At 37.2% G+C, this 25,113-nt stretch overlaps 1 pseudogene across 1 annotated transcript; it reads left to right on the forward strand.

Moving 5' to 3' along the window:
- The first annotated feature begins 18,373 nt into the window (after positions 1-18,373).
- Positions 18,374-21,007, forward strand: LOC149833768 (glucan endo-1,3-beta-glucosidase 14 pseudogene; annotated as a pseudogene). Its single transcript, XR_016432421.1, has 2 exons — positions 18,374-19,390; positions 20,756-21,007. The product of XR_016432421.1 is annotated as a glucan endo-1,3-beta-glucosidase 14 pseudogene (transcript).
- The last annotated feature ends 4,106 nt before the right edge of the window (positions 21,008-25,113 follow it).

Consider the following 25,113-nt stretch of genomic DNA (forward strand, 5'->3'; position numbering starts at 1 on the left):
ACCACAAATAATCTTTCTTCTTTCTTTCAATGATTGGCATGAAAACCATGAAAAATTCTCGGGTACTTTTTGGATGACACCCAAAACCAGGGTGAAAACTTGGTTTTGGGTGTCAAACCAGGTTTTGCCCAAATAACTCGTTGGTGAATCCAATTCTTGGACTTTGAATACTTGGCACTTGAATTAGCATAATGTGTGTTGGAAAGAATCATGGATAAAAATAAAACTGGGGTAACAAGCATGTTTGTGAATTTTGTAGTCCACATGGTACTCTGCCTCTCTTTTTGCCATATTTCTCTACCTCAGGTGCACTGTCTTTCTTCCTTCATAAAAGTTCATGCAGAATTGGTCCTGTAACTGCACTCTCCTAGAGTAGCTGTATTTAGCTCTCGACTTCTCACATCCCTGGCTACAATTAACGTGTAGCATGGACCCAATCTTTCCTTTTTCACCTTTTCGTATTTGAGGATTATGGACCCAATCTTTCCTTTTTCACCTTTTCGTATTTGAGGTATAGTACTCTACCTAGTGGTTTGGTTGTAAAATTTTCAGTTTGGGGCTCACGTCATGCTGGAATAGTGAATTTGGTTAGTAAGAATTTCTGATGTTCCTCCTGTTTTGGCTAGAAATATGCACAATGTTTTTTAGAGAACTGACCATTTAGGTTTGATGAATATTGGAAAAAAGTGGAACAGAACCTGAACTAGGAAACCAAGGCAATCTTGGTGCCAACATGGCCACCATTGTTGGAGTCAAAACTATTGAATTAAAACCTAGTTTTCCCTACCTATTGCCCTACATTTACCTAAGTTAATGGGTTTTCATTTCTCCTTAAAAGTTTAGTCCCACTTTAAAGAGTCTGAGAACACTTAGGTTTAGTCAAAACCTTAAAATATAACATGATTCATAGATATGTTAATTGAAAAAGAAAGATAAAACCTCTAAAATTCTAACCAAAATCAAGCATGCATCATGTTTAATGTTGATTAAAAAAAACAAAAATGCCTAATTAAATATTCATAGCATTTAAAAAACCAAATAAAAAACTTAAATTCTAACAAAAATCAAATATTTAGGGGTTTGATAAGTAACAACCAAAATCAAGCATTCATTAATGGAATCATGCTTAATGATATATAAAAAGAAACAATAACCCAAAAACCCAAAAATTGTAATTAAACATTTGCATCATTTGAAAAAATGCAAACCAATACACTAATCTCTAAAAGATCCCATAATATTCTAACTAAAATCAAGCATTCATTACATGCCTAATGCTAATTAAAAAACATAAAAAACCTTAATTAAATATTTATGCTATTTAAAAAATAAATTAAATAAAAAACAAAAACCCTAACAAGCATCATACATTATGCTAAAAAAAGCAAATAAAACCCCTAAATTCAAAATGTTTATGCTATTATCAGATAATTACTAAGAAAAATAATAATAAAAACTTAAACCCCTAATTAAACATTTATGTCATTTGGGAAAGTCCAAATCAATACCTTAATTCCTTAAAAACTTCATAAATTTATGCTAAATAAAAACAAAAAAAAATCTATTTGTCTAACCAAAAGCAAGCATCCATTACTTGCCTCATGCTAATTTAAAAAATAGACAAAAACCTTAAAACCTTAATTAAACATTCATGTTTATTTAAAAAATAACCTAAATAAAAATCCTAAACCCTAACAAACATCGTACATTATACTAATTTAAAAAAACAAAACAAATAAAACCTGTAAAATCAAAATGTTCATGCTATTAGCATACATTATGATAACTGAAAAAATAAAATTGTAATTAACCATTTATGTCACTTGAAAAATCCAAATCAATACCCTCTATCTTAAAAAATTCATAGATTTATGCTAATTAAAAAAAACAAAACCCCTAATATTCTAATCAAAACCAGACATTCATTACATGCCTAATGCTAATTAAAAAATACAAAAACCCTAAAAATTCATATATTTATGCTAATTAAAAAAACAAAACCCTTAATATTCTTATCAAAACCAGGCATTCATTACATGCCTAATGCTAATTAAAAAAATATAAAAACCCTAAAAATTCATAGATTTATGCTAATTAAAAAAAACAAAACCCCTAATATTCTAATCAAAACCAAGTATTCATTACATGCCTAATGATAATTAAAAAAAATACAAAAACCCTAAAACTCTAATTAAATAGTCATTCTATTTAAAAAATAAACTAAATCAAAGACCTAAATTTGGCAAACATCATACCCTTCTAATTGGAAAAAAAATCAAACCCTTATAATAAGAACCCCATTCAAGGAATAATTTGAAAAAAAGAATTGGAAAGAAGAAGAAGAATGAATTGGTGTGTCGTCATGTTGGAGAGGCGGTCAGACTATAGATGGCTTGACGTACAGGCAGCGCGCTTGAGGGCTTGACCCCTCTGAGAGAGAGAGAGAGAGAGAGAGAGAGAGAGAGAGAGAGAGAGAGAGAGCATGTTGTGTGGTGTGCACTGGAGGCTGCCACCAATGAGTGGCCGAAGGGTCAGAGGAGTAGTGCGGGCTAGCGTTGGAGTTTCAGAGAGAGAGGGGACCTGTGCAAACAAAGAATAGTCAAAGGGCAAACCAACAGAGGCAATGGCGTCTCAGTCTCCTTTGGTTTGGTGGCGTTGAGGCAACAAAGAGGTGGCGAGGTGGGATCGGGGTGGAGGTGCACTGCACACACAGAGAGTGATGAGCCTTAGAGAGTTAGAACGAGAGGTAAGGTCAGGGGGCAATGGGCACACATATCGTGCCATGTCGCCCTGACTATTGGGTCAGGCCTGGGCGGTGCCCACCTTGACCCGATACCCCATTGGGGGATTTTTCTGGGTCAGGGTGGGCACGTGCCCACCCACTTTGCCCATAACATGGCTGCACTTTTGCTTAGGTTTATATAGTAAAGAGTTGCATTTATTAGCAAGGTTTATTGGAGGCTTGTCAAATTGAACTTTGCACCTTAGATTTTAGCTTTGGCTTTGGACTTGGGTTTCAATTTTGGTTCAGTTTGGTACAACCCGATTTAGTTTGGTTTGGTTTCGTCATGGTCATTTTTAGATTTTGATCATTCTTTTTGGTACTTGAGACAATTTTATTCTCAAGACCAATTACATCTCTCTTTAGTTGTTTACCAACCCACTTTTTTATTTTTTTACAACTGTTTTGGTCCTAGACCCAATCAACCCAAAACGTTAGAGCCACCCTTGACCTAGTCCAACATTCCTGCATGGACCATTTAATGGTCCAATGTTCCACGATTCTCCATCTTAATTTTAGATTGTTCAGCATTGACTGTGCCCCTATTTTTGATGAATTTGACCATAGCAAGGTCATTCTAACTCATTATGCACCATTTTCATCCTTTAAGTTACCCTAAACCATAACCTCTCTTCTACTAACTGTTTGGCCATTAAAGTCATTCATTGCTAGTCATTTTTCTCCTTTATTACTGGTTGTTGGGCTGAGGCTCATATATACCCCAGTTCTTTTCATGGCTCATACGAGCTCTTTCCCTCACTCTCCCTAGTGCTCTTCATGTTTCTCTCTAGTGAGTTTAAATCTTGACTTAGCCAAGACTCTGCTTAAGTTGAGCCTAGGGTCTAAGTCTAAGTTGAGCTTAACATCTACCTAACATATTCAAGAGAATATTTAAGATAGTACGTGTCTAGTTGCTCAGTTTCATCCGCATAGGCCGGTGGTATTCACAAATACTCCATAATAAGTGAAAAAACTATCACTTTAAAGATAGTGTGTCTAACGCGCCGAGTGCGCTTGATTAAAGCTCAATTGCCATACCCACTAAGGTAGTTTTCTCAACAACCATTGTATACGACACTGAGCTCCAATACAACTTAATAGTTCAAGGCTCCGGTCTTCAAGAGTTTCCATGAAAATTAGTTTGTGCCAAGGCATTTGAATTTCAATTTGTAACATTCTATTTGTGCATTAGACCAGACTCATGCACCTTCTATTTGAGGCAAGAACAGGCACTTGATATGTGTGACCAAGGATGTTCGTCAATCAATCTCACAGGGGCACCTGTCCCCCTCAAGTGATCTCCACATTCATCTGAGTGGTAGGGGGCGTATGTTGAATGGGATTGGTCAATCACCCAGCCTGCCAGATGGTTCCCCAAAGCACTAGAGAAAGGCTGCAAGTTTATAATGGATTCAAGTTCTACTCGAGGGTGAATAAGGCTCTGTTTGGGTGCTAGGCATTGGAGGGAGTTGGAGATTTGGGAAAGTGAAAGGATTCAATTCCTAGAATTGGCAAACTTCTAAGAGCAGGTATTTGTCAACTCTTCTTTTAGGTGCAAATGCAATGAAGTGGGGCTCCGCTTGTCTGGTAGAAGCAGCTAGCGCACGTCACCTTGTGTTGGAACGTTGCAGGTTCAAAACTCAATGGTATAGTTGTATAACTGGTAGGGGTCTGCCTAACCCCAGCTTGCCTTTAAAAAGAAAAGTTGTAACTACCTCATTAACTCCTTAATGCCTCCTCAAAACCTTTTTCCAAGGATCACCATTTGAAGAGTTCGAACCAATGCAACTCAAATCCATGAATCCTACACCAACTATCAGCTCCCAAACAAAGCCTAAAGTGAAGTGCTCCAAATCATCAATTGGCAAACAAAATAAACAGGACTATAGAGAAATCAAAGAGGTTGTTGCACCTTAAGATTAATGGAAGTGTTGGTCGAGTCAAGCAAGTTCCTAATAGAGTCACCGTATGCATGAAACTGAGTTGTCCAGGGTCTTCAATTGTTGATAAACCATATTCTGTTTCACAAAACAAGCAATATTTTTTTAGTTGTAAGGTTCTTCAAGAAGGCTTCTCATAATGAGGCTGGGAAAAAACTTTTATTGTCATTCCTGTAAAAAATCCATGATGCTCAGCATGGAGCAACATCATGATTATTTGCAGCACTTGGCAATGGGCTTAATGTGCTACACAAGGCCAAGATCACATGCAGCAACCTGCCTCTGAAATTAAAATGGGAGAGAAAAATTCTTCATATAAACATTGAAAATGGATGTCACAATTTACAGGTAATTAATGTGTTTGTTTCTGCTACAAGTACGCAATGAATGTACAAACAAGAATATTATTGAAGAAAAACAAATCCCCTGATATACTTTATACATGAAAAAGGAAGCAAATATAATAGACAAGACAGTAGACTGAAGGACCAACACGAATTGAGAGAAGTCCTTCAGATACTAAGAATAATTTTAAAATGGACAAGAATTTTGCAATCCATACTTATGAGCCCTCCTGAAAGAAGGATTTGTATGTGGCCATCCTTGACTTGGATTGTGGTTGTATAAATTCTGTAGGAATTAGGATCGTGGTGGGAACAGGGAAGGATAGAGGATAAGGAAATAAGGAATAGATTAATGACCTGCTTAGGGAAGTTTCTCGATGAAATAATCGAGAGCTTTATGTTTTTTCTTCAAAGGCAAGGGCTTGGGTATTTATTCTCCGCTATGTGGCCATTACTCAACCATAACTAACTCATTGGATTCCTAAACATACTGAGAATCCAATGTGAAGTGAGCCCACCACTATCCTAGTAGTTCATATCTCAATGGCCCACTACTCAAGTGGGTCATTAGATTCTATGTGAGACTCATTGGCCACACTGGATTTGTACCACGATTCAACATCTTTCACTTGGTCATATGGGGCGAACACCCGTATTGTATAATAACCAGTGTATTATGTATATACGTTAGTTGGATTTCTCTTTCATGATATATCCTTATCATGAGGTTGTTCACAAACTAGGTTATTTTTTCATCATGTCATAGATTTTATTATAACCTTTATTTTGTGTAACAGTTTATTTCAGAAATTCACTGCATACTAATTCATGCAGTCCATAGATCTAAAAAGTGAATGCCATATTATGTAGGTCTCACATAGTCATGGGGTTATTGTGGCTCTTCCATGACCATACCATAGAACATCATCATGTCCACATGTATACTAGTAGAGTACTATAAAATTTATTAATTCATAAATCCATGATTTGTCAAACATAGCAAATACTTTCATTTTTTCAAACTTTTACCATAGTTTATACTTCCACTATCCATGTGTACTATCACATGTTGGTCACCACCTAATCATTTTAGATCAGCATATCAAAATAGTCATATATGTGACCAACCATGTTGCATTTCATACACAAACTTTAAAAACATAAAAAAAAAACTTTCATGTATTCATACAAGCATACCATAGGGAGCATTATTTATAATGATTATTTATCATTATATATAAATAAATATGCTCACATACATGTGTAAAATTATAATTCAACTCCCATTTTTTCAATGCATTGCATTTAAGTAATATTTGCATTAAGTCATGCCATTATGAGGTTTTATATACGCTAGTTGGATTTCTCTTTCATGATATATCTCTATCATGAAGTTATTCACAAACTAGGTTATTTTTTCATCATGAAGTAAATCATAAATCACATATCCAAACCCAATTTGAATATGTATCAGATCTATATCCAATGAGAGTTATCTCATTATCATTTGGATATGTCAAATATGATAAGCCAATTTCAAGGCTTTAATCAAACCAAAAGTTTGAACATTTAAGTTCAAATATTTTATCGGGTCCATAAATATATATATCCAATTTTATTGGATTTGTAGGAGTCCATATTCAAATTCGACTTGAAATGTTATCTATTAAGTTCAACACGATCCATATTAAAATTGATCTCCATACAAGCTTAAATAAAATCATAGATCACACAGGATTTAACCATAATCCAAATTCATATCCAAGATTATATATTTCAAATGCAAATAGATTCATATTATACATTCAGCATTCTACTTATCGGGATCTAACCATGTCAAAATCCGAACTCATACAAAATATATGTCACTATTAGTCTAAATATTTGGGTTGATACTATCCAGATTCAACATAAAACTTGGATCAAATCTAGATTCATACAATATATTTAACAACATATATATGTATATATATTTTTTAAAATTTGTCTTTTGATCAATTATGGATTCATATCCTATATCCAAGCATAACACTCATCTGAATTCATTCACAAATCTTGAATCAAAGCTAGATCCATATTCCATATGGTAATTATATTTATGTGGACCAATCACAAACTTAGATCAAATCTATATCCATACAAGTTCAACAAAACCCAATAACATTGTTTGGATTCAAAACTAATTCAACTAGATCTATACTCAATCAATTTGATTTATCCAGATCTGTATATGTTCAACCAGATTTAATATGCTTTACTGAATCAAACTAGATCTATGTCACCTTACTAGTTCCAAACATCTGATCTAATACCGATCAAATCCAATCTTGACTCAAATATTATATTTAATAGATCTTACAATTAAACTTGAACTATATAAAAATTAGATCAATACAAGCCATACTGGATCCAGATATTAATATGAATAGAATTTTAGTGCATATATAAAAACATATACAGACACAATATTTTTTTATCTAAAAATATCAAGGTAGAGATATAAAGCAAATCATAACTGGGTCAAAAAAGTTTTACCGGATACAACCAAGTTTATAAGAAGCTACCTGAACAGCTTGACCAAATCCATATCCAAACCTATCTAAGGTATTCCGCTAACCGGAATCACTTTTTTGCAAAAATCAGAAAAGTCAGAAACATTTCTAGGTAACAACAACAATTAAGAATATTAAAATAAAATTTTGAAACTTTCTTAGTTAAAATAGAAAATGCAGGTGGTTTACTATAATTTTATAAAAGCTAGGGTTGTTCTGAAAAAACTGAACACAACAACCCTATCTCAGATAATATACAGAGAACATCCTGTTTCTGGAATTACCCAGAACCAAAGGCATTTGTTTTGTAAAATAGAGGGTCAAAGGCAGAATAAATTAGAAAGATGAGGGGCAGATCCACAAAATTGCTCAAGAAAAAATAACCCTCTGTAAAAAGGAGATCGATTAGGGTTTCCCCTTTTTACGAAAGAGAAGAGGGGCAACAACTTCTGCCTTTTCAAAACCCTAAAAAAAATTCACCTTCACCTGTAAAACGGAGCCCGATTAGGGATTCCCTTTTTTACGAGAAGGGGAAACGAAAAAAGGGAATGAGATGATGGTCGTTGCCCTCACCGCTGCCTTTGCTGTGAATTCTGGCAATCGCTCGACTGACGCAACCACCCCATGAAAGGGGGTGGTCTCCACCATCTTTTCCTATGTGAGATCTCTGTCTGTCGTGCTGTGTGCAAGGTGTTCGAGAGGCCCTAAAGTGCTCCTTCTTCCTCTAGCGGGTCACCCTTCGAACCACCCTCAACTGGTTCATTGTCCACCCCTGGCACTTTTGGAAGTCCTGACGTGCCTCGTCGGACTCTTTCCTCCATGTCTACGATGTCAACGACGATCGCTAGCTGCAGTTTTCACTTGACTTCCTCCCCTTCTCCTATGCCATCCTCATTGCAGCCTCTTTCGGCCTTCAAAAAAGCCATCTACGACCTGTCTCAGGCCGCCCCTACAACTCCCTCTCCCTCGCCTCTTGCGGCATCTCCGCAAAAACTCTTGACGAAAGGGGGAAAATCTCTAGAGATTTAAAAGGGTATTATATGCATCATCTTGCTATCGTTTTGAGGAAGTCTCTCACCATCCATCAGACGTCCAGCAAGTAGTTACTCTGCATCACTTGCAAAAATTTTGTTGGCGCATTGCTCCCATTTTGCAGCCTCACAACAATCACCGCAATGCAATCCCGTGACTCACAGATCATCGTCCTTCCCTCGATGCACAATGAGACGAGTTCCAACATCGCCTTCTTCACCGCGTCTCCGCTGGAATCCGGCCGGAGGAGGACCTTTCTGACGGTCGTAACCGCACCGAGCAAGACGATCCACTCATGAGAGCTTCTCATTATTGCGATCCCCACCAGGCAGGACACAACTGTTGCGATCATGATCACATCGCTACTGAAGTCCATCGAGAGGACTCTAAGGAGGCCTGAAAGAACGATGTTGTTTGTCGAGGCGACGAAGCATGAACTCGGGTCGGCGGAAACCATGAACTCAACCTTCCTCACGACGGGTGCTCCAGCTGGTGGAGGGGCTCGGGGACTCGCGACAGGAGTTAGAGAAGACCGGCGGATAAGAGATTGGGATACCGGTGGTGTCAAAGCATTTCTAGCCAAGGTTGTTGGTGGCGGGTTTGACGGGGAAGCCGCAATTGTTGGCGCAAAGGCCAAGCCCCTTCAACTATGTCTCTTCTCTCTCTGCACCATGCTCGCAATTTTCCTTTTTTTTATATAGACCCACCCCTCTGGTGGCTCTGTCGAACTATGCAGCTCACACCGGTAGTGAGAACCTCCTCCGGCAGGGAAGAAGAAAAAAAAAATGATGTCAGGCTCCCTAGTGTAAGTTTTATAAAAGATATTTTCAATAAAAACATTTGTGTAAACTGAACACCAAATAATAAAAAGATTGTTTCACACTAAGGGTGAGATCTGGCTTGAACTCAGGGAACGGGGTGAAATATAAGTATTTCAAACAATTTTAACACATTTATTGCCTTAAAAATAAAATTAAAGTGCAGCAAACAAGCGTATAAACCCTATTACAAAATATCGAGTAAAAGAGAAATTAATACAACCTGATTAAATGTGCCTTAAAGCCCTACTTTAACTAAAAATAAAATAAAAAGAGAAGAAAAAGAAGACAAAGATGCCTCTACTCATGAACCATGATCCGTATATGCGGGTGTTGATATCTTAGTGTGTCCACCTAAACACCAACCACCTAGCCCACAACAGCCACCTGCACAAACACAAACAAGCAAACTACACGATGACTACACACCACTATGTTAGTCAAAAATGCCAAAATGAGAGCATTAAAATCAAATAAAAGAATAAAACTCTAAACACAGAAACTAACAAAATTTTGTAGGTTTCTGCACTAGAACAGAGTGTCCTCTATTCTAGGACACTACACCACAAAAGAAATTCACTAAACAAAACATAACTACTGCAAAATTGATGATTTCATCCTATGCGATTTTGAGAATTTCTTGTCTGAACAGATTCTTATAAATCAGAGGGACAGATAGATAAATTGCATTGAATTCTTATAAAAATTTCCAGATTTGTTTCTGACATGTTCAGAAATCCAACGCAATTTATGGAATTGAAAAATTCCACAGAAAACAACTACGCTAAATAGAAAATTTGCATAAATTTGTAGATTGTATGTTTTTGGACAGACTGCAGGAAAACAATGCAACTCTCCCTTAAATGAGTTAAGAATTTGAAAAAAAATTCCATATTCAAAATAGATTCATCTAAAAACCGAACCCAGTTTACGGATTCAAAAAATGAGTTCAAAAACTTTAGATACGCACACAACAAAATAAGAAAAAAATAAAATAAAATAAAAACTCAAAAATCAAGAGCTACTAATTTTACACAAACTCGCCCACTATTCTAATTAACTATTTCTCAAAAAAAAATAAATTATATCTAATCAGATGAACATAAAATTAAAAAAATAATAATATCCTAAATAATTAGAGCAAATAACAAAATAACAAAATAGAAAAATAAATATAGAAACTAAAAGAAAATGCTATGCTAGTTCCAATCGACGACTTGAATTGGACGATGGCCGATTCAAGCCGTCAATCTATCTTTTTATTATTTTCTCAATAAAAATAAATATAGAAAATACAGACCAAGTGCATATCAAATAAATCTAATTAACTTAAACCTGATGTATAATCAAAAGAACGAAAATAATAATAATAATAATAAAAAACTAGATCTATGGTAGTAAGGGGGAAAAAGGAAGTACTGAACAACCGATCCGGTGTCTCCCGATGAACTTGGTTGAGAAGAGAGTGAGTTCCTACCTCATGGAGCATGCAGCAACCTCCCAGAATGGATCTCACGCTAATCCTGCAGAGAAGAAAAGAAAATAGAAGAAAAGAAAAAGAAGAAGAAGAAGAAGTTGACATTAGAAGAAGAAAGAGAAGGGGAATTTGGGGATTTGCGTAAAGAAGGAAGAGGGGATTAAGGAAGAGGGTGGCATATTGTAGAGAGAGGGCAAAAACTAGTTTCACGCCCCCCTCTTATTAGTTTTTATACTAATTTTTAGGTTAAACCAAAAATTACAAAAAGAGTTTGAAAATTAAAAACTATTTCAAAAGACTACCTAAGCCTATTATAAATTATAGAAAGAAGGTGGTGCCAATTAGGATGGGGGTTTTGAAATTTTATTAATTATCCACTGTGGATTTGAGTCAATTGGACTGCAAATCACATGTGGATCCTATTCAAGATCCATCAGATGTCACTTGGATTGGATCTAGAATCAGTTCTTTTCTGAAATTTGCTCCAAAACCATAAAATGGCCATAGCTTTATCATTTTAACTTTGAATTGAACAAAATTCGAATCATAGCTCCATGACACCTGAAACACCATAAATATGGGCATCAACATAGTAAAAGATATATAAATGCATGAATTTGATAATAATAATGAATGCATTTTCATGCATTATCACTCTTCTTCATTGCAGCCTCTTTGACTGCCCTGTTTCTCCTCTACCATTGATTCCTTGTGGAGCATCATCTGTTATGCCTGATGGTCTCTGGGTTTTTCAGCCGAAAAAACTGACATCTGTTTGGCACAATTACGCACACCAGAACTTGGCTTTGTTACCACTATAGAAATTAGGATCGAGGTGTGCACAGTGAAAGATAGAAGAGAAAGAAATAAGGAATAAATTAACAGCCTGCTTCAGCGGGGTTTCTCGCTGAAATAATCGAGAGTTCTATGTTTTTTCTGCAGAAGCAAGGGCTGGGGTATTTATCCTCCCCTAGGTAGCCGTTACCCAGCCATAACTGACTCATTGGATTCTCAAACATGTTGGGAATCCAATGTGAAGTGGGCCCACCACTATCCTAGTGGTTCATATCTCAGTGGCTCACTACTCAAGTGGGTCATTGGATTCCATGTGAGACCCATTGGCCACACTAGATTTGTACCAGGATCCAACAAATTAATCCATGAAGCTGCAGGTCATACCAAGAAAGTCACTCATGTGTTTCTCCTTCCACAACTACAAACCAAGAAAATCGAAGAAATATAAGTGCAAAGCATGCACGCCCCACCCTGTGAGAGAGAGAGAGAGAGAGAGAGAGAGAGAGAGAGAGAGAGAGAGAGGTGAGAGTAAATTATACCTAAAAAATCATGTCTATAAGTCTATGTTCTGTGAGTGTAATTTATGATTAAACTTACAAAAGATAAAACATGACACTTGCGTCTATGACATGTCATGTCTCATACATTTTGGAGACTGAACACCACTAGCTTGTTGTTGATATTTACTTTCTGTATTCAATTCTTATGGTAAAATAGATCAGTGGTATAGCCAAAGATATTCTATGTCATTCTCCAATGACTAGCTATTAAAAATCTTGTTTAATAGGAAACACACTTGTCAATCTGGATTTCTTTTAAACACTCCTAACACAACTAATACTCACAGAGTGTTGTGATAATTTTAGAGTCGACAATATTTTGATTGACATAAATAGTGATCGTTTGACATTGGCATATTTACGTTTTTCAAAGTTTTGAAATTTTGATCTTTAAGCTTGCAAAACCAGTAACTCAATTCAACTTAATTATTTGGAGGTTGTTCAATAACATTTAAAATATGAAGTTCTCTATATTTTGTATTGATTCTATACGCAGAAGCTTAGAACAAAAGAGATTTTTATGCCATAAATAATATGGTTACAAATGGTTCAGATACGGGACGGTGATTTAGCAAATTTTGGCTATTCTTTATCCGAACCAAACAGACTCCCCAGTGTATTTTTTTTATCCAAAATTCGAACATTTTGGTTTGCTTAAACACTTGTTGGTGAAGGTGTGTAACACTTCGATCTGGGGCCTCGAGAGTCTAAGTTCGATTGGTATTACTTTCCAGAGAAAAAGCATATAGAGTTCACACAGACAAAACATGGCTATTTTTTTTCTAATAACTCAATTTCTTTCACAAAGTTCATCATTCATAACATGCAGAAATAATGATTACATAAGTATTCAATGAAAAGAAAGTAAACTAACAAGTACTCTACTGCAAAGTCAGAGTAGTCGATTATGTCTTACTTGCGCTAGTGTGCCTGGAACTTATAGTTGTAATTATACAAGGAGTGAATCTACAACTTATTAAAGAATATTTATAAATAAATAATGACTTTAACTTACAACTGTAGTGGACTCTAAGACCCTAGTCTGAGTTTAGTTTTTGACACACCACACAAGGTTTGCATGTTTTAATTTTTTTCCTTAACACTCTCAATCAAACACTCACTCACACCAAACTATAACACTAGGTCGGTTATGCCGGTCATAGCCGTCTATGGGTGTAGCAACCCGCGTAGAACACATCAGTTCTACAATGTTGGTCAGACTATAAACTATACACTCTTAGTGATCTCTGGATCACCAGGCATTGCAGTGAAACAACTAGGAGAACCCCACCGGTAGCTAGCCAAGAGGTCAAACTCAAACTCGACATGGTTTATGCCACATCCTAACCATAATAACTTTCAACCATCCATGGTTGTTTAGAGTCTCAAATACTACGTAAATATAACCCTAAGTCATATTTTAAATTCATTACTTTGAACCTTACTCTCAAGCTCATGTTTCACTCGTTCTCTCAAGAGTGATATCATAAAATAATCATGACGGATCTCACTCTTAATATCAGAATGACATTAGGATTCACACTTTTCTTCAATACATCGGTAGCTATGGTTGTCGACCTTTCAAAAAAAGAAACAACTAGGGGAAAATGACATACTTATCTATGGTGGCTCTTCCCGATGATGTGTTTAGGCGATTGCCTTCCTCCCTCTCTATCACTCTTAAGGTATTTCTCTCTCCCACTCTCTGCAATTCTCTCTCACGATTCTCTCATCTTATAGGTAGAAAAACTCATCGTGAGGGCTCTCTCTCTCATGACGGGTGAGGATAAGCCTCACCCTCCCACCCAACGATCATGGGTGGCGAGGTTTATCATCACACCCTTCCCACGATAGGTGGGGGAGATAGTTGAGGAATCGTCTTTCCCATTCGTTTAGGGTGGGTTTTATAGCATAACTACTAGTAGACCTATGGTTAACTCAGCAGCCATAATAAGATGACAAAAGCTAACTTTCAGAAGACTTGATCTCCAACCCATAATACAAAATTTCTTTTAAATATCTCAAAATATGTTTCACTATTGTCTAATGGTTCTATGTGAGTTCAAGCATAAATTAACACAGCAAAAGCAACATAGGGTCTGGTTATAGTTAAAGCCGGATGGCAATCGGGTCGGGTTGGCGGGTCAACATACCTCAACCCAAACCTGACCCGTTTATTAAACGGGTTGGCTGTGGCAAACACGAATCTGACCCATTTATTAAACGGGTAACCCGACACGACCCGCCAACCCGTTTAATAAATGGGTTGGGTCGAGTAAACGGGTTGGCGGATTAGCGGGCGGGTCGTGTTGGCAGGTCGGATTGGCGGGTTGACCCACCTGTTTAACCCGTTTATTAAATGGGTCAGCCGGGTTGGCGGGTTGGCATACCCCTAACACGAACCTGACCCGTTTAATAAATGGGTTAGGCGGGTCGACCCGTTTATTAAACAGGTTAGTTTAAGCCCAACCCGAACCCGCCTAAGAGGCGGGTTGGCGGGTCGTGTCAAGTTTTGCCACCCCTAGTTATAGTGACATATTGGAGCTCACATACAACACTCTAGTACAAGGTGGGATCCTTAAACCTTGGTCCATCTAAAGCATAAAGAGTTGGTGGTAAGGCCATAAACGTAGACACAGGTTTTGCCCTTTGTAAAGAAACTTTTTGAATGGCTCATATATGTATTTCTTCTGAGATAAGGTTATGGTGGTATTACTATGAGATACTTTAATGCCAAGAAAATAATGCAATGACCCTAAATCATTCAAGGCAAATTCTTTTCCTAATTTATAATGAATTGTTGAATAGACTCATCAGATTTTTTTTTTATAATAATAGCATCCACATATATCAAAATATACATAGTAAAAATGTCATTCTTGAAAACAAAAAGAGAGGTGTCAGTCTTAGCTCCAATAAACTCAATTGAAGTAAATACATGCTTAAACGAAAAAACCATGCCCTAAGAGCTTGTTTTAAGTCATGCAAAGACCTTTGAAGCTTGCAAACATAGAAAAATATTAGAATACCAAGAGGTTGCAGAATATAAACTTCTTCAGTTAAGTATCCATCTCACGAAGACATGGGAAACAATCAAACCTTCAAAATTTAACCGGAGACTTGAACTTTAAAACTTTAGTGGGTGCTTTGTTTATGAGATAAACACAAGTGTTGAAATTATAGGGCCAAAATCTTGATGGGATATTGGTATGCACCATTAAGGGCAGCCCCGTATCCACTATATGACCATGTCTATGCTCCGCGCTACCATTCTTTTGCGAGGGGTATCATGCAAAACATTAGAGATTGATATTCTATTTCCCAATATATTCTCTTTCCCAATAAGAACTTTATTTTCTTGCTCATAATATTTTCACAAGCTTCTTAAAGCTTTGAAAAACAATCAACCCTTCAAAATTAAATTTAAGCAAATAAAGAAGTACATATTTGAAAAAGTCGTCAACAAAAATCATATAATAACGATATCCATTATCACTAACTATTAAGGTTGGTCCTCAAATATCAGATTAAACTATGTCAAGAGGTTTACGAATTATTTGAGATGACTATTCGAAAGGCAAACCATGACTTTTAACTTTCTAACAAGATTTACAAATACTTTTTTTCAAAACTTTATCAAAAGACAACTCAAACCTATCTATCACATGTTGAACAGTACAAAGAGAAGGATGTCCCAAATGATGATGCCACTAATCTATCGAAACTTTTTCACCCGCCAAATATTGTCTTTTGTAAAGTTCAAGAAATATGTTCCCCGACACCTGATCCTTAACAATACAAGCACTAGGATAGAACTCAAAATATGCAGTGTGTGTTATCTCCTGCAAATTTCTGAATTGAGAGAAGATTGCATGCGATATGAAGCACATGTAAAATATATTTTAAAACAAATTTTTTAACAAGAAAAGAAGAACCAATATGTGTATATCTAAACCTAAGCCATCACCAATTTTTACTCTTTGACCCAGATATTCGACATGTTATTTAAACAAAAAATGATCGTATTGTATGGTAAAAATGATCTATTTTTCTAAAAAATTTACAATTTATGATATTTTCTTCATGTTTAAAATCATAAATAACCAACATTGAAATATCTCTTTTACCCTTCGCAAGCGCAAAACTGATTAAGTTCATGGGATATATCACTCTGCTTTTTGGGTACTGCATACGTTCACTTAAAATGAAGTTCACACATTTTTTGTGAACTTTATGAAGTTCACATAAAATTATATGTGATCTTTCTGTTAAACTTGAACAAAATGAAGAAATTCTCATAAATTTTGTGCAAACTTTCCTAAGTCTTTATATATTTTATGCAGACTTGAGAAAGTCCTCACATATTTTATCCAGACTTTCTCTAAGTCTTAATAAAATATATGAGAACTTCCTCATTTTTGTTCAAGTTTAACATAATGTTTGTATATAATTTTATGTCAAAAAAACGTGTGAACCTCAATTTAAGGCATACGAAGAAAAGTGTGATATATTGTACAAACTTTGTCAGTTCGGGGAATGCAAAAAAGTAAAAAAGACTTACTATTTTGGACAAAAAGATAATAAAAAGGTTTGAAGAGATTTAAAAAAAATGCATCAAATTATCCATACGTTATGATCATTTTTCGTTATGGCTTGTAACAACATGAATAGACAACTTATTTAAAATTTAAATAGCTTGTAACGTGATGAGTGGCACCCCAATCCGAATACCAATTGTTATCACCCACTGGCTGATGAGCTACATTATCTCCAGATTGAACAAAATTTGACGACTGACAGTAGTTACAGTTCTTGAAAGCTTGACTTGGCTTTTTGTTGACACACTAGCTGAGAGTGACCTCCACGACCTCTATACTGATTAAAACTGGGCACCTCTAACCCTACCACAATTAAAGGAATCACCGCCTCTATTAGGTTGTCGAGTGACCATAATGTCTGTCAGAGTTCATTGCTTGTCACACGTAACTCTTGAACGAGTAGCAGACCATACAACTCATCCAAAGTTTTCATCTGGTTTCCATTGAGATTTTGAAAGATGTATATTCACCTGGTAATCCATTTAGAACATACATCACCAAATCTTCTTGGTCTTCAAGAACCGGCTTCTCAACATCCGCTAATTAAGCTATTCGCTTGGTCCTTTGAAAATACTCTTGCATAGAGTTTCAAGTTGTGCAGCTAAGCTTTCTTTCGAAAGGTTATGTTTAGTAAACTGTTGGAAAAAAAAAGAAAGTGGTAAAAGAGGAAGTGGTGAGAAGAAGCAAAAGAACGGGGTGGCCTTTCCGGGAAGGCAAATCCGATCTGCGGAATATAAGCGTTTCCCGGAAAAGTTGCTGTGGGGAATGAGGTAGCTTTCCGGACGGTGACGAATAGATTCCGAGCAGTAGCTTTACTTCCTTCCTTTGTTTGTCTTTTGCTTTGTGGTGGGTGAGACGTGAGAAGGAGAGGGAGGGAAAAGACACCCCCAGGAGGGAATCTGTCCATGGCATGGTTGAGGAAGAAACATGGAGTGTTGGCGAAGACGGCCGCTTATCATCACCACCACCATAATCATTCTCATCGCCGGTACGAGTACGATTGGTATCATCCCCCTTTAAGATTTCCACGCCTTGCATCTTCGACTCCTCCCACCCGACGATGGAGTTCGTTTTCCTTTCCTTCCTCCTCCTCCTTGCTTTCTCTTCAGGTGGGTGCGGCTCTGATTGATTTGATTTGATGTAAAATCGGAACTCTTTTTTCTTTTCTTTTTCTGACTTTCTCTTCATGGTCAATATCTGTTTTATTTATACATTCGTTTTTTTATGTCAAGTTCCAAAGATGCTTTTTGAATTTGTCTGCTCGATCTCCTCCTCGTTTTGCATTTCTGGACTGTGATCAATTGAATGCAAAATCCTTGTGTTTGATAATCAGAGAAACCCGGAGACTTCTTTTCTTTGTACAGATAACTGGTGAATGGTTTGCACCAATACAACACATAATGTACTTCCAAGTTGTAACAAGGTTTTTTTTTTACCACTGACGTCTAACAGGTACTGTGAAGGTGAGCGCATTTACTGGGACCTATGGGGTAAACTATGGTAGGATAGCTGATAACTTACCTGCCCCTGAGAGTGTAGTGACCCTTCTGAAGGCCGCAAAGATAAAGAACGTGAGGATCTATGACGCAAATAATGAAGTTCTCAAGGCATTCAGCAAGTCCGGGCTTGAGATTGTTGTTGGACTGGGTAACGAGTATTTGAAAGAAATGAGTGTGAATGAAGACAGTGCCATGAGCTGGATAAAACAAAATGTGCAGCCGTTCCTGCCTGATACGCATATCGTAGGAATCGCGGTGGGAAATGAGGTGTTGGGTGGAAGCGATCAGGAACTTGCAGAGGTTCTGCTTCCTGCGATCAGGAACGTGTACAATGCGATCGATAGGCTTCAGCTAACCGGCACGATTCAGGTTTCGACGCCGAACTCTCAGGGGGTCTTCGCCTCATCCTTTCCTCCTTCATCCTGCACCTTCAAAGAGGACCTTGTTCAATATATGAAGCCCCTCTTGGATTTTTTCTCAAAGACAGGGGCTCCTTTCTTCATCAATGCCTATCCTTTTCTTGCCTACAAATCTGACCCTGAGCATATCGATATTAATTACGCATTATTCAAGCCAAATGCTGGGGTCTATGATGGAAAGACAAATCTGCACTATGATAACATGTTTGATGCCCAGATTGATTCTGCTTATGCTGCTTTGGAAGCTGCCGGTTATGGGGATATGGAAGTCCTGCTTTCGGAGACCGGTTGGGCTTCGAATGGGGATTCTGATGAAGCTGGTGCTACAGTTGAGAATGCAAGGGCATATAACCTCAACCTGAAGAAGCGGCTAGCCAAAAAGAAGGGGACCCCATTCCGGCCAAAGAGGCCAGTGAAGGCATATGTTTTTGCTCTATTTAATGAGAATCTAAAGCCTGGTCCAACCTCTGAGAGGAACTTCGGCCTGTTCAAACCTGATGGTAGCATCGCCTATGATATTGGATTTACTGGGTTGAAGCCTTCATCTGCATCTTCATCTTTACTGTCTTTAAAGGTATGTGCTTCCTTACAACTTCAATCAGCTACATTCATCTTTCCTGCCTTGAGTGGAATGCCTCTATTACTCGTAGAAATGTTTAAAAATGCTTCTACACTAGTAGCAATATTGATATTGACAAACTTGGCCACATCTGATGTGTCGCCCAAACTTATTCTTTTCTAGGCCTGCAATCAGTCTGTATATAGCTGTGAATTTATCAATGAGACAGCTGGGTACTTTGGTTCTATATTCTTTCCATGTTGGGGACAATAGTAGTTTGTGAGTATTGATAATGAAGCCTCTCTGTTGGGTTCTCAGGCCCCTCTGCCATCTGTTACTCCTCGTGTTACTGCTGCTTTTATTCTTTTTCTGTTTATGCATATTTCTCTCTCCCTTGATTTTGTCAGTACCAAAATGTGTATTTTTTAGGTAGACCTAAAACAATCCTATTATTCTGTCACCAAAACTTATCCTATTCTTCTCTGGACTAGCTATCAGTCAGTATATAGCTACGTAATTTTATCGACGGTACAGAGATATACTTTGTTTTTGAATTCTTCCCATGTTGGGGATGACAGTAGTTTCCAAGTTTCTATAAAGGAGGAAAACTCTCTCGCATGAGCCTCTACCATCAGCACTCATCTTCTTCCCTCATCTGCTTCTGCTATGCTTTTCCTGTTAAACACATGTTTTCTCTCCCATTGATTTTGCCGGGTACCAATAACATGTTTTCTTAGGTACACCTACAATGATCCTGTCATTCTGTGCATCCAAAAGGAAAAATATGAGAGAGAGGCATGCACGCTTTAAGCAAAATGAAGGCCTGATATTGTGGGGTTAAGATGGCACATGAGAACCATGGGATCCATCATGTAAACTAAAGTGCATTAATTGTTTGGCAATTCTTTTTCGTAGATTTCTCGTTGTCTTATTAAGTTACATGATCGTGGTTTGTGGCTCTTCTTCTGCTGCTTGTTTTTCTTCTTCCTTTATGCGGTGCTACTTTATTGATATATTTTCTCCAGGAAATGCGCGCACGGAGTTGGACTGCTCCATACTTGGTAGCTGTATTGGCGTGTGCTTCGTTGTTATTACTGGTGTTGTAATTGCAACTAAACTATAAGCTCCTGAACATTGTACACATCAGTTTCACCACACATGATTCAATGTACAGCAGCCATTCATTTTCAATATACTCAAAATTATGTACTGCTTTGCAGTGAAGTATGTCTTCAGGAGGTGCTCATTTTTATTTATGGTGGGAAACGTATACAGATGGGACTAAAGCTTAATTTTTTTCATTTTTACTTGGAGGAACCACCCCAGGATCATAGACTGTCTTGGCAGCGTAAAACTCTGAGATCTTACCCCTGCTCCCAGGTGGTCACCACGCTTAGGCTTGTGCAGGTGGTGACGCTCATGGGATTTGATCTTAGACCACCTGCCTCGAAGCCTAGGTCCATTCTGGTTCTCTCGGTTCCTTGCTTTCAGCCATGCACTGCTGAACCAAATCAACAGGTAAATTTAAGATTGTTGGAGACCCAAAGAATTGCTCACAGTGAACAAAGAAAGTTCGTTGTCCATGTCTTTAAAAATTCTATGCCTGGTCCTGAAGGCAAGAACTTGGATTAGATACCTTGCTTTATTCAGTTCTTCGGGTTTGAGAGGGAAGGGCCGTGGAATGTTTGGAAATGCCCTTTTCTATGTGCCAAGCATGGTTTTAAAACCCCTTTGGCTCGTCCTTGAATGACTCGTAACTCGGCTGGGTCATGTTAAGTTTATATATGCCATGTATATTTTATAGTATGTTATCAATATATTATATATAATATGCATTATATGATCTTTTTTAATATTTTAGTATATAATATTTATATTATATTCATATAATATATATAATTATATATAAAAATATATCATATATGTTTATATATGCATGACTCGGCCTAATCAACTCATGAATCAGATGAATTTTATACATAGGCGTGTTGTACTGGTTTTTGACCCAGTACTTGGATGATCCAGGCCAAGTCAACCGAGCCACCAGGTTGATCTGGCGAGTTTTCAAACTATGGTGCCAAGTGTTAACCAGAGGTGATGTGATGTAAAGGACATCTCATTATCCAGTTCGGTTCCACTCATCCCCCATCTTCATACCCTCTTAATCTTATGATTCAGGTTGTTTTGATCAAATCTAACTTAATAGATGATTCATCATGGTTGATTTAGTAATAATCGTCCCTTTGATCATATTTTTTCAATGAAAAAATATATAATTTTTAAATCACAAAATTTTGTGTTTTGTCTAATGTTGATTTTTTAATTATCAATAAATCCTGCACACAAGTTAGAACTCAACGATTTAAATGTCAATCATCCCTAAATGAATGATGTAGATCACATCAGTGGAGCTCGATTTGATTAAAAAACAACTTGCATCAATGAAAGCCTGGGGTAAATGGGACTGATTTGGTCTCATTATCATTTAGGCTATGTTTGAAAACTGGTAGTCCCAAATGCGGTCTGTAGTACAAATATAAAGGGGGGAGACAGTCTCACTTCATCTCCCAAATGCATGAACTCCCATCTCAGCTGCCACTTTCCAAACAGTGCCTTAGTTGGGATGTGAACTGCTCACCCTAGGAGTAGATGTTGAAAAAAAAAAAAAAGAGGTAAGAGCCGCAACATAAGGTTTGCCTAGGGTGTCAACGGTCGGGTTTACAGGACCTGACCCGAACCAAACCCTATAAGGTCTGGGTATGGTGATAAATAAGAAGACTCAATTAAGACCCAGATCCAGACCCGAAGCTCCGATTAATACATGGACCCGGGTATAGTTTCTTAAATTTTATATCAGACCCGGGCCCGATGTGAGTTCCTCATAAGACCCACAATTTTTTTAATGTAAAAATGACAAAAAAATTATTGTTTTACCGGGTATGGTACGAGTCTGGTTTATGTAGTTCTTATTGGGTCCGGGTATGCTTGCTCTTATGATGGGTCTGAATAGACTCAGGTCCCGACCTGATACCATATCTGAAAATCAGGGCCAAGTCTGGTTTCACTAGGGAAGGTTTTGGTGAGAAATCTTTTTTTTTTGCGTTTGTCACAAATGTTTTTTTTTAGACAGAGAAAGCTGGGGTTAGGCAGACCCCTACCAGTTATACAACTGAAATTCGAAGTTGCAACGTCCCAACACAAGGTAACGTGCACTAACTCCAGACAAGGGGACCCGTTGGTGCATCATTCGATCTCTTAGACTTCTGAAATTTATATCAAATGAAGTCCCATATTAACCCAGCCATGTGCTAAACATGTTTTTGCTCCCAACGACTCCGTGATAAGGGTGACTTGTGAATGTTACCAGCAGGTTGATGGGATGTCACGAGTTCAAAACTCACAGGTGATGATACGACCCGAAGTTGACCGGCCTAATTAACTTTGAGTCGCAGGGCATGGATCAAACTCAGTCCTACCATACCATGAGCAGAACAGGGTCGGGTCCATCCCAAAGCTCATTTCAAAATATATTGAGCTTGTTTGGGACCGACCACTTGGTGAACGGGATGTGCTTCCGCCCTACAGGCCTTGAGCCCTCGTTTGGTTTTCCCTCTTATTTTACAATGTTTGTTACTTCAATAAATGGGAAAGGGAAGACGCTCGAGGGGTTTGGGTTAGGTTGAGTTTAGAGATGGTAGTGGACCGGGGCAGGGGCAGGGATAAGGTCTCCACCCCCGCCCCGTCTCAAAATTTCACCCTCCATCCTCGCACGGGTTTTGATTTTAATCTCCATCCCCAGTCCAAATGAGGCAAGACGGGGCGGGGGCCCGTTTCTCCCCAGTCCACTGCCATCCTTAAAGGCTTTTTAGTTATTTTACTAAGGGGGATGAAGGACACGACAGGGCGGGTGAAAGCGCAAGTCCATTCCCTGGTCCACTTCCATCCCTAGTGGAGTTGGGTTAGTTTAGGGATTATTGCAACTGTAAGGGACGTCATGTCTCAGATTGGGCTAGGTCAAGGTGGAAAATAACAGGTTTGTTTGTGGTTTGTCTTGATTGTAATAATGTGTTTTGGGGTTCAGATAGGAGCTGTATAGGATCCAAACCCACGATCCATGTAAAAGAACCATAAAAGTCCTAAGTGGCTCAAAAATTTGGCATGAAATGAAATTATGAGTCTGCCATTGTCTCAGGTCTCTTCTTCTCCCCTCATCTTCTTCCTTCTTCTTTCCCTAAATTCCCTCCATCTCCCGTTCTTCTTGTGAAATCCAGATTGAGCTTGCCCTTTAGGACACGCTCTGGTTCGACTACACACCGGCACTCCCTTCTCTTGGTTGAGCTAGCCGATTGAGCTGCTGAAGCGAGCACTCGAGGAGTGCTGCAATTGGATGCAATATTGGCAGGGTAATGTTTGACCCGAATTCAAATACAAAATTTAGATATATTCTAAATCTATATATTAAGTCAGAATCCATCCGATTATGTGGATTTGAATATGGATACAAACTTTATAACTCCTAGATTTAAAAAAAAGGTTTGTCAAGTAGATAATTCAAAAAATGATCGTACTATATAACTAACTTGACACATTTTTTAAAAAACCTACAATTTTCATTATTCTTTCAATGTCCAAAATAAAAAGTACTCAACCTCACTAGGACCCTTTTACCTTTCGCAATTGTGAATTGATGGGTTATTGCGATAAAATTGTATCGCTTGTCGGCTAGTGCAAACTCCCACTTAAATCCAAAATCGCATGTTTTCTTTTGTGGACTTCACAAACTCGCATAAATTTATTTGCAAACATTCGGTAAAACTGAAACCGCTAAAATCATAAATATATCCTATTTATTCACATATATTTCATAAATTTGCATAAATATTGTGTGAACCTTCGATTAGACTGAAACCACTAAAATCTCAAATATTCTACTTATTTGCATATACTTCACAAATTCACATCAACATATGTGTGAACCTCTAGTTAGACTGAACGTTGTAATATTGCAAATATTCGTAAAAAATATTTATGAATTTATTACATATATGCAAGTTTTTTTATTATTTATTGAGTTTATGAATCATATATAAACTCATTTTTGTACCTAGGGTTTCTTCTTTTCATTTGTGTTTGCAAAGAACTTTCATATATAATCCTTTGCATTGCTCTACTTCACTTGCAAAGATTCATGTGTAATTTCGTGTTGCATTCCAAGGAGGTTGCGGTATCAACCTTGTCATTGACTTTATATATATATATATATATATATATATATATATATATATATATATATATATATATATATATATATATATATATTTATATATATATATATATATATATATGTGTGTGTGTGTGTGTGTGTGTGTGTGTGTGTGTGTGCGCGCACGCGCGCACGTGTGTGTGTGTGTGCGCACGCGCGCGCACGTGTGCGCGTGTGTGAGTATATTGTTTGTTTTTTAATTTGAACTTTTTTTTTGTAGATATGACCATTTAATAGCCCCATGTATATTTTTATTTTGTTGTTGCTATAGATATTTTTTTTATATTTTTTTGTGTGTCATCGGCCTTCTTAGCCATTGAATTTACCGTTTAGGATCTACTATGTTTAGATTATATATATATATATATATATATATATATATATATATATATATATATATATACATTTATTTTACTATGTTTCTTATAGATGGTTTATGTTTTTTTTCTTGACCTTTAGTTAATATTCAATGTTT

This window comes from Nuphar pumila, chromosome 6 (assembly GCF_984573655.1).
Source record: "Nuphar pumila chromosome 6, dmNupPumi1.hap1.1, whole genome shotgun sequence".
NCBI classification, from domain to species: Eukaryota; Viridiplantae; Streptophyta; class Magnoliopsida; order Nymphaeales; family Nymphaeaceae; genus Nuphar; species Nuphar pumila.